This window comes from Hipposideros armiger, unplaced genomic scaffold (genome assembly GCF_001890085.2).
Source record: "Hipposideros armiger isolate ML-2016 unplaced genomic scaffold, ASM189008v1 scaffold_25, whole genome shotgun sequence".
Classification (NCBI taxonomy): domain Eukaryota; kingdom Metazoa; phylum Chordata; class Mammalia; order Chiroptera; family Hipposideridae; genus Hipposideros; species Hipposideros armiger.
In genome coordinates, this window is record NW_017731375.1 from 923,508 (window position 1) to 933,445 (window position 9,938).

The 9,938-nt window shown below is 38.8% G+C and overlaps 1 pseudogene; it reads right to left on the bottom strand.

Annotated features, from left to right (window-relative positions):
* Positions 1-8,717: 8,717 nt before the first annotated feature.
* On the bottom strand, positions 8,718-9,348 carry LOC109379365 (nascent polypeptide-associated complex subunit alpha pseudogene; annotated as a pseudogene).
* Between the last annotated feature and the right edge of the window lie 590 nt (positions 9,349-9,938).

Below are 9,938 nucleotides of genomic sequence, written 5' to 3' on the forward strand. Positions count from 1 at the left end.
CTTACATTTTCAAGGCCAGTCAGCTTCCCATCAATATCACATTTAGCAGAATGCTGCTGCAGATAGCAGAGTACCTTACACCTTACATTAAGAGAGGACGTTGCTGTAGGGAAAGCTGAAACCATGACCTCATGAGGAAGAATGAATAGAGGACACTGGAAACCTTGGCCACATTGGGTGCATAATAATGGATCTTAGCACACCAGAGGAAAACCCATGCCTCTGTCAGACCAGCTATCACCCTATTTTCACCTCCAGATTTCAAAATCGATCCTTACTTTTTATACCTGCCCTCCATGTTGCAGGTATAAAAACATTTCAGAACAAATGTGATGGGATCATTTTCCTATAAATAGAGATGTTAATTATCACATCTATCCATTTTATTTCTCTTGGAAGGTTTTTAGAGGTTGTATCTCAATGACATCCCTTCTGAAGGATTTGCATTTGAAAGGCTGTTGTTCAAATTTAATTCACATTTGACACAATGTTTTCTCTGGCAGAGCATCACCAACTATCTGAAAGTCAGTTTTCAGCAGGCGCTATTCTACATCCCTGTGATCATTTCTCTTCTTATCATGGATATATTCTAAGTGAATTTCATGTGTGTTTGGAAATGGAAAAAAAAATCAGAAAGTGTGTATATCCTTTATTCAGTCTCATTTTGATTTTTCCCCTACAGTTCCTGTATCATCTTGCCCCTGGCGAGTTCTGCCGGACAGTGTCTTCAGTGTGTTGGGACTTCCAGGGGCTTCCGGGGCCAGAACAAGCCTTAACCTGAAGGGAGCACAGTGCCTAGCTGATGGAATGTCACAATTCATTTCTAAGTCTGCCTCTTTTCTCCTGTGAGAGCAAGCCGGTGTGCAGTCACCCCACATCCCACTTTGCTTTGCTTCCCACATCAAGCTCCAGCAGTTCTCAGGGAAAACTAAAGTCACATCCCTCAAACCCCAGCTAGAGCAAGGGCTCTTTGAAGGGTAACTGGGATGCATAGGCTTGCTCCCAGCTAATCCCGTGATCCCAGGAGGAAAACTCAGGCTGTGTAGGATAGAAGAGGCCCCCCTTCTTGAAGACAGATGTCCAGCAAGGAGATGAGAGACAGCTGGAATTAAAAGCTATTTGTTTTGTATGTTGTTCTCCTATTCAGAAATCTTTTGTCCCTGTAGTGAGATCCCCACTCCCCCAGCAGAGATAGGCTCAAATCAGATGCAAATGCAGGGTTCAGCGTAAACTGCAGAATGGTGTGCTGTCTTCATATCATTGCTCCTTTTACAGGTTTTGTCACTTTCTGAAAAATGGTGGAGGATAATTGGCCTGAGATGTAAAGCCACACTTGGCTATTCCAAGGAACAAAGAAAGACAGCTTTAGCCCACAAGACCATATTTTGTGAAACACACTCTCCCTTTTTAATAATGAGCGGATACACAGTGCTCCTTCTCAGCCCTGAAAAATCTGTAGTTTTCCCCCCTGCATTGTTGTACGAGACATTTAAACGAGTGCCATTTGTAATGCCGTGGCCGATTGCACTGCACAAGAGCCTGCACTTGTTATCATAACAGAAGGGAATGACTGGAGCTCTCTGGCTTGGCCATGTGAGAGCAGCAATATCCGTCCAGCATGTTTGACCTCCTGAAGATAACATCAGCAGTAATCAGGACCCAGAAGCTGCCGCTATCATGATCTTCTGGACATACACCCTGTTTCCTGTTTAGAAGTGGGCAAATATTTGTCAAGGAATATAAATATGAAAATCGGACTGTGGAATTCAGGTCACACGTACAAGACAGCACAAGTCGCCAACACTCCCTCCTCCAGGGGAATCAGAAACACATTGTCATAAAGAAAGTGCATTTCCCATCCAATCGTGGCCATCCGACACTGTTCACACGGTGGCATTGTCAAAGGTGATGGAGGTAACACCACTACCTTTGGTTCTCAGTCCCTTATTTTGAGTCTGTCACACAGTTCTGACTTCTCTCCTATAAAACCCCACCAGGAGAGCATGCTGTTTCCCCTGTAATTTACTTGGTTCCACACAGTCCACTCTGTATGCAACAGTCAGAGTGTTCTCTTTAAAAGTAAGCGTGATTGTCACCTCCTTGATAAACGTTCCCAGTGACTCCCATACATACTTAGAATAAAATCAGAGCCCCAAGACTTTGCACGATGTGTGTATGCCCCTCTCCCCCGCTTGTCTCCCAATAGCAGCTCTTCTCCTTGCTTGTTATACTCCAGGAAGTCTGGCTTGCTGTCTTCTCATGGGTCACACCAAGTTTTTCCTCCCTCCAGACCTTTACTCACTTTGCCCATCTCCCTACTCTTACGCTAAACTAATAATTTGCTAGGCTGCTTCTCACCTGCCAGGTCTCAGCATAAATGTTATTGCCCTGTTGAAGTCTTTCTTAATCAACGTATTCATAAAAGTTTCCCCCACTTCATTATTCTATATCTAAGTTTCAAGGCTGTTTCTTACATAGCAGATACAATCATTTGTCATTATTATATGTGTTTGTTTGCTGCCTCTTCCTCTAAACTATAAATTCCTTAAAGTCAACATTTAGGCTTCCCCCCCCCCATTCTCTTCCCACCCCTTATTGCCAGAGCCTACCGCAGTACCTGGACACATCAAGTACTTAGTAAATGCTTATTGAATAAATACATGGCCTGTTGTACGTTTAGACCTTATTTTAATTATCTTCATCGTTTGGCTTCCTAAAGAGTGAAACATGTTCAACCTCCCATCCTGTCCTCATGCTTAACAGTCTTGTAGGTTCATGAAGCCCTTTCCTTGCCCTCCCTTGATCATCGGTATTTCAATAAGGATAGCCAAAGCCACAGTGATGGCATTGAGCAGAGGAGAGGGCATCGCAGATGGGAAGGAGAGGCAACATGTGATGGAGGGCGTCAGCATGGTTCTGTGTCTTCTCAAAAGGCTCCTGGCAACATGAGAGCAGAAACACGCTAAGCTGATGGCGGGAGTCATCTGCTCTTGCAATTCACTCGTTTATGTTTTGCCTGCCTTCTTGTCAGTTTCAGCTTCTGAGCCCTTCTAGGCAGGGTCTTGTCCATGATTGTTATTGGAGGTATCACCTAACGAAGGTTGGGGATTTTATACATGCTAACTGTTTAGGAATAAATTTTGTTAGGTGCATGCAGGGATCTTCAGGAATTATACTGTGTGATAAACTTGACTTGAACCAAAGATGTTTCAAATTAGTCAGATGACCTTGAAGAGAATTAGCTGGAGTTCCCTATGTACATTTTCTCCAACAGCTTTTACCATACTATTCAGTCTAGTGACATCAGGTGGATTCAGCATCTGAATGTGAAAAACTGTGCCATTTTTTTAGTCTGGAAGCAGAGCAGCAGTAGTAGCTTTTGACATACAAAGTTCATTCATTCAATTAACATTTACTATAGTGGGCACTAGTTGGTGGTGGTATAGGATACAAGGAAGGATGGTCTTTGCCTTCTCACCTCATTCTGTTTAACCTAGAAAGATGAGCAAAAAGGAATACACACACACACACACATGCATACATGCATGCTCACACATGCACATACAACTACTTAGCTCTATGTCACCATCAGATTTGTTTATTAAAAAGTATATCTGAGGGCAGGCCAAGTGGCTCAGTTATTTAAGAGCTTGCTCAAGAGTGCGAATTCTGAGCAGTGGTTCAAGTCCCGGCCCGAGCTGAGTAGTCGCTGAGCTGCCAACAGGTGGCAGGATGGCTCAGCTAAAAAAAAACAAAAACAAAACAAAAAAACCCACAAAAAGTATATGTCTGATACTGTGGCATAGACCGTGTGTTTCTTAAGACTGCAAGTTTTCTTGCAGTAGGACTTAAGTGTGTTGTTCATGGGTTTCAGCCAAAATGAAAGCTTTGACAATCATAGGAAGGCCAACGAATCTGACAAGAAAGCATTGGCAAAAGTACTTAGACCTATGATGTTGTACTTGGGTTTTTGTTTGCTTATTTTTTCTATGGTCAACTTAGAGTATGAAAATTTTAATATAAAAATAAAACTGCAAGTTTTTATGTGCTAAAAGTAATAGAACACACGTAAGGAAACTTCCTGAGTTATAAATGAATGTGTAAAATGGTGACCGTCAGTGGCCAGGATACACTTTAGATCACACTGGCCTCTTCTGATCATTATCATAAAGGTTAGATATGTAGATTTGGCAATGCATTTTTATCAATATTTGCATATTATGTTAAGAATATCCATGCTGTGTGAGTCCATGTTGAGAAGCTTCTATCTGTCAATAACCATGAAGGGTTTGAGATTCCATCCTATTTTCAAACTAACAAGGTAGCTTGCCATAATTTCATAGATGCTGACAGGAACGTGAGACTTCAGAGTTAGAGCCATGTGACTTTATTACTCACAGCACCGCAGGAAGCATAACTTCATGTTTGCATCCATTCCACTTGACCTCCGAGTCCCATGGGGCAATGTCAAGATGGACCCAGGTGGATATTATGCACACAGTGGGGCTGTTTCATTCTCACGGTCACTGACCTTAGGAAACCTCAATCTTTGAAAAGCACTGCCAGCAAAACTACCCAGTCTGTGCCCCAAAGGAAGAAATTACTATCTTCTCCAGGAAAAAAAAAAGAAAAAAATGTCCTTTGCCTCAGAGGAAGACACTATCTCTATCTTCCAACATTGCTTTGCTATATAAACATTCTTGAAAAAATGGTCTGAGACCAAAGCTGTTATAAGACATGTACAAATGCCACCAAGAATTACCCTGAAAAAATATCACTCACTACAAAATAGGCATGCTAAATAGATTCTCAATTTTAAATTAAACATGTTAAGCAATAAGCTAAAAGATCAATTTGGACAGTTTATATTTACAATTTTAATCAAGATTTTTGCACAAATAATGAATATTATTTAATCTTCAAGGTTAAGAAGTCACATTCTAATTTTTTTTTTTTAAGAATATGAGCCCAGCTTTGGGATATAATAAAAAAATCATCCTTCTCACAGAAAAAGACTAAAACTCTTATCAGTATGTTTATCCTGGAAACTCTAAATGGAAAAGTTTCATTTCTGAAAAAGATAGACTTTGCTTCTTTTAGAAAATATTAAGATTTCAGAACATCAGAAATTAAAATTCTTCTAGAAATTCTGTTATGCCAGCTATAATTGATTTCAGCATACAGATTCTGCTTTGAAGATTTTGAAACACATGTTGTGATGGCCTGTGGATGGTTGAAATATTCTGCTTAAAGTGATGAAAATAGAGAAAATAGAGATTTCCATCAAACCCCATCAAGTGAAATGCTATCCATTGTGATAGATTCAGGTTTAATTCTGCCTCACGTGTCTATCATACACCTACTCTATTCACTGTCACTTACAGGACTGGGGAAATAAGTGAAATATAAGATGTTGTCCATCCTATCAGGAACTCACAGGCTAGGAGGAGAACCTAAGAGAAACTATACTGATCCAGCCATGAGTCACTGTGCATTTCCCAAATAGTGGTAAATCATTATGAAAACAAAGCATATCTAAGATTAATCGAGAGGAATAAAAAAGATGCTTTCTGCACATAACTAAACTTCACCCCCAGAAACATCAAAGTTAAATCCCTTAATGAAAATGAAATATGGATTGATGCAAATGTACGATAAGCCAAATCCTGCTTTTTCAAGGATTTATTTGCGACCTTGGGCAAGTTACTTAACATCTGTTTGCCTCAATTTTTCCATCTGAGTATGAAGATTATATCTCTATCAGTTGTGTTTCCTTGATCTATATGATTATCTTTATTCCAGTATCATATTGTGTTGATTACTGTAGCCAGTAGCAAGTTGCGAAGAAGAAAGTGCGTGCCTTTCACCTTTGTTCTTTTTCAATGTTGTTTTGGCTATTCTGGGTCTCTTACATTTCCATAAGAATTTTAGGATCAGCCTCACAATTTCTGCAAAAGATGCCAGCTGGGATTTTGAGATGGATAATTTTGAATCTGTAGATCAGTTTTGGGGCTGTTACCATTTTAACAATATTGTTTTCCCATCCATAAACATGGGATGTGTTTTCATTTACTTATACCTCTTTAGATTTCTTTCTGCAATGTTGCGTAGTTTTCACTTCTTTTGTCAAATTTATCTCTAGTTCCTTTGCTATTTTGATGCTATCATAAATGGAACTGTTTTACTAAATTAATGTTCAGATTCTTCATTGCTAGTGTATAGAAATAAAATAGATGTGACATATTTATCCGATATACTAGAGTTGCCACACGTGTTTAGTAGTTCTAATAGTGTTTTTAGAGAATGTTTTAGGATTTTCTATACTCAAGATTATGTCATTTGTAAACACGAATAGTTTTAATTCTCCAGTTCCAATTTTAATGCTGTTTATTTCATTTTCTTGCCTAATTTCTATGGCTAGAACTAACAGTACAATGTGCATAAAAGTGGCGCTAGTGAACATCCTTGCCTTGTTCCTAATCTTAGAGGACAGCATTCATACTTTCATTTCTAACTGTGATGTTAGCTGTGGGATCTTCATCAGATTGAAGAATATTCCTTCTCTTTCTAGTCTGTGGTTACTTTCATCATGAAAGTATGTTGGATTTTGTCCAAATCCTTTTCTTGCATCTATTGAGATTACCGTGTATGTTTTGTCGTTTGTTCCATTGATAACGGTGTATGACACTAATTGATTTTCACAAGGCAGACCACCCATGAGTTCATAGCGTATGTCGCGCTTGGTCATGTGAATAATGATTTTTAAACCTTACAAGATTTGGTTTGCTAGTTTTTTGTTGAGGTGTTTTGCATCTATGATCATGAGATATTTGTTGATAGTTTAATTTTCTTGTGATGTTTTTGTCTGGCTTTGGGATAATGATAATACTGGCCTCATAGAATAAGCTGGGGAGTGTTACCTTCTCTTCTAGTTTTTGGAAGAGGTCATAAGCTTTGGTATTAATTATTTTTTTAAAATATGTGGTAGAATTCACCATTGATGAAGCCATCCAGATATGGGCTTTTTATTTGAGGTGGGGGCAATTATTTTTCTGTGTCTTAATGTTTTTAATCCCTCCAACATAGTAGTCTTATTTTTTTTTTACAGTGAGAACTTTACACAGTATACAAATCTAACTTTATTATTTTTCTAAATGGATAGTCCATTGTTCTAATGTAATTTAATTTTAAAAATCTATTATTAATTTTTTTATTATTAGTTTCAGGTGTACAAAACAGTGCAATAGTTAGACATTTGCACCCCTCACAAAGTGATAATCGCCCCCATCTACTACCGCTCTGATATCATATATAGCTGTTATTGCTAATTCAATGTCTTTATTTTTCATAGTTTATTGAGACTTTCTATGTCACTTCAGTTCAGTTTTTAGCAGCTTACATCTTTCTAGGAAGGTGTTGATTTTTTTTCCAAGTCATCTAATCTGTTGGTATAGTAATCATTTGTATTATTCCCGTATGATTATTTTTGTTTCTGGAAGCCCAGTAATAATGGCTCCCTGTGGATTCAAATTACTGCCCGGGTTTTCTTTGTTTCAGCCTAAAGAAATCTCTTTAGTAGTTCTTGTAAGTCAGATCTCCTATCGACAAATTTTCTCAGATTTTGTGCATGTGGGGATGTCTTTATTTCACTTCCGTTTTGAAAGATAGTTTTCCTGTGTAAATAAGATTCCTGCTTGACAGGTTTTCTCTGTTCGCACTTTGAATACGCCATCCCACGGCCTTTGGCCCTCATTGTCTCTAATGGGAAGCCCACTGTTTATCTCATTCAAATTTCTTTATATATGGTGAGTAACTTTTTCTTTGCAGATTTAAGATTTTCTCTGTCTTTGGCTCTCAACATTTTTACGATGATGCTCCTTGGTATGTAGATCTCTTTGAATGTGTCCACTTTGGAGTTTGTTGAGCTTCTCAATGTGTGGATAACTGTTTTTCATCACATTTGGGGAGTCATCAGCCATTATTTCTTTAAACATTTTATTTTTCTTCTTTTTCTATCTCTTCTCTTTTGGGTACTCTCGTTACACATATGGTAATGTGTTTCAAAGTACCGTAGAATTCTCTGGGGCTGTGTTCATTATTTCACAATCTTTTGTCTCTGTTTTTCAGATTGTATAATTTCTATCTACCTATTGTTCACTTTCTCTTTTCTGCTAGCTCAGATCTAGTCTTCAGCCTTTCTTGTCACTGTAATTTTCATTTCAGTTTTTGTACTTTTAAAATCCAGAATTTTCAATCAGTTCCTTTTTAGAATTGCTGTAACTTTATTGGTATTCTTTGTTTAATGAGGTATTGTCAGCATACCTTTCTATACATCTTTAAGTATATGATTTCCTTTAGTTCTTTGAACATATTTATAAGGAATCCAAGTCTTTGTCTAAGTCCCCCATCTGAACCCCATCGATAGCTGTTTCTATTCTGTTTTCTTTTTCTCCCCCTGAGTCTCACATTCCTGTTTCTTTGCATATTTAGTAATGTTTTTTTGTTCAAAACTGAACATTTTAGAAAATATATTGTAGAAATTCTGAATATAGACCCCCTACCTTTGAAGTCTTGTTTTTGTTTATTTTTTTCTTTCTTTGTTTCCTGCAGGAAGACATACTAATGTCTTAATGATAGAAACAGTACAAATTTGAAACCAAGCCACAGTTACTATTTTGAAACACACACACACACACACACAAAAAGTCCTTTATTTTTTAAGGTTCCATTGTTAATTCCATAATAGCATTTGTAATATCATGACTGCTGTTCTTCAGGGCTCGGACTGCCTTTGCTCTCGACACATTTGCTTGTCTGTGTCCTTAACTTCCACACCTGTCTCATCAACCTCTTTTTCTTTGCTCTCCTCTTATACAGTTGGAGTCTGCGTGTTTCCTTGAATGGTTGGGACAGCTTCACCTTGAACTTGGATTTTCTCAGCAGCTGCTAGCTGTGTTTGCTGAGTTAAATCCTCAATCTTGGCTTCCCTAAAAGCCATATAGGTATCTGAAGCTGAGCTCTTGTAAACATCTAATTTTGTGATGACAAAGAAGATATTCTTAGATTTCCAGATAGTGACCCCTGTAACCTGTTGAAGACCTATTTTGGACATACCCTTCCATGCCTTCTTTTAACTTCACTCTGTTTTGCTTTACTGACTGGTCCTTCATCGATTTCAGTGGCTGCCGCCAGCTGGGCTTATTGTGTGGTTGCCTGTGTGGAGTCTTGTTCCTTGAGCTCTGCTTCTGATTCATCACTGTCAGATTCTATTCCAGACCCTGTCTCAGCCTGGGGCTGTGGCAACTCCCGCTCTGCAGCAGGGACAGTTTCTGTGGCTTCACCAGGCATTTTGCATGCGGAAGGCAGAACCAAGATGGTGACAGAAAGAGTGATCAAGAGCAAGGTCCACACCTGTTGCAGAAATGCTTGATCATTTTTTTAATGATGTGGTTGTGCTATTTCAGTGAAGCTTATACCTCCTATAATGCACAGCCTCTGAGGTCACTTCTCAGAGAGTGCAGCCTTGGCATGCACAGTCTCTCTGGGATGACAGTGGTTAGGCAAGACTCTCTTTGTCTTTTTCCCTGAGTTCTCTATTAATCTGTCTGCCTTTGTAGATATCACACCCCGTTGCTAGCATCCATTAATTGCCAACTGATTGCCTTTTTCTTTTTTTTTCACCAATACCTAGGGCATAAGTTGCCTCAGTCCCTGATCCAATTAAATTCAGTCCTCTTGCAGGGGTAGTCTTTGGGTCAAACTTTGAGGCTTATTCCAACCCTAAGAGAAATCTTAGCTGCCTGTTTTCCCTGGTTTGCCCCAGTAAACTTTTACCCTACCTTCTATACAATTTAGCATGTTGATCTCATGAGCCCCCAGCCTCCTCTTAATTGCTTACCACCAAAATCTCCATTGTTTTGGAAGGCAACCTTAAACTT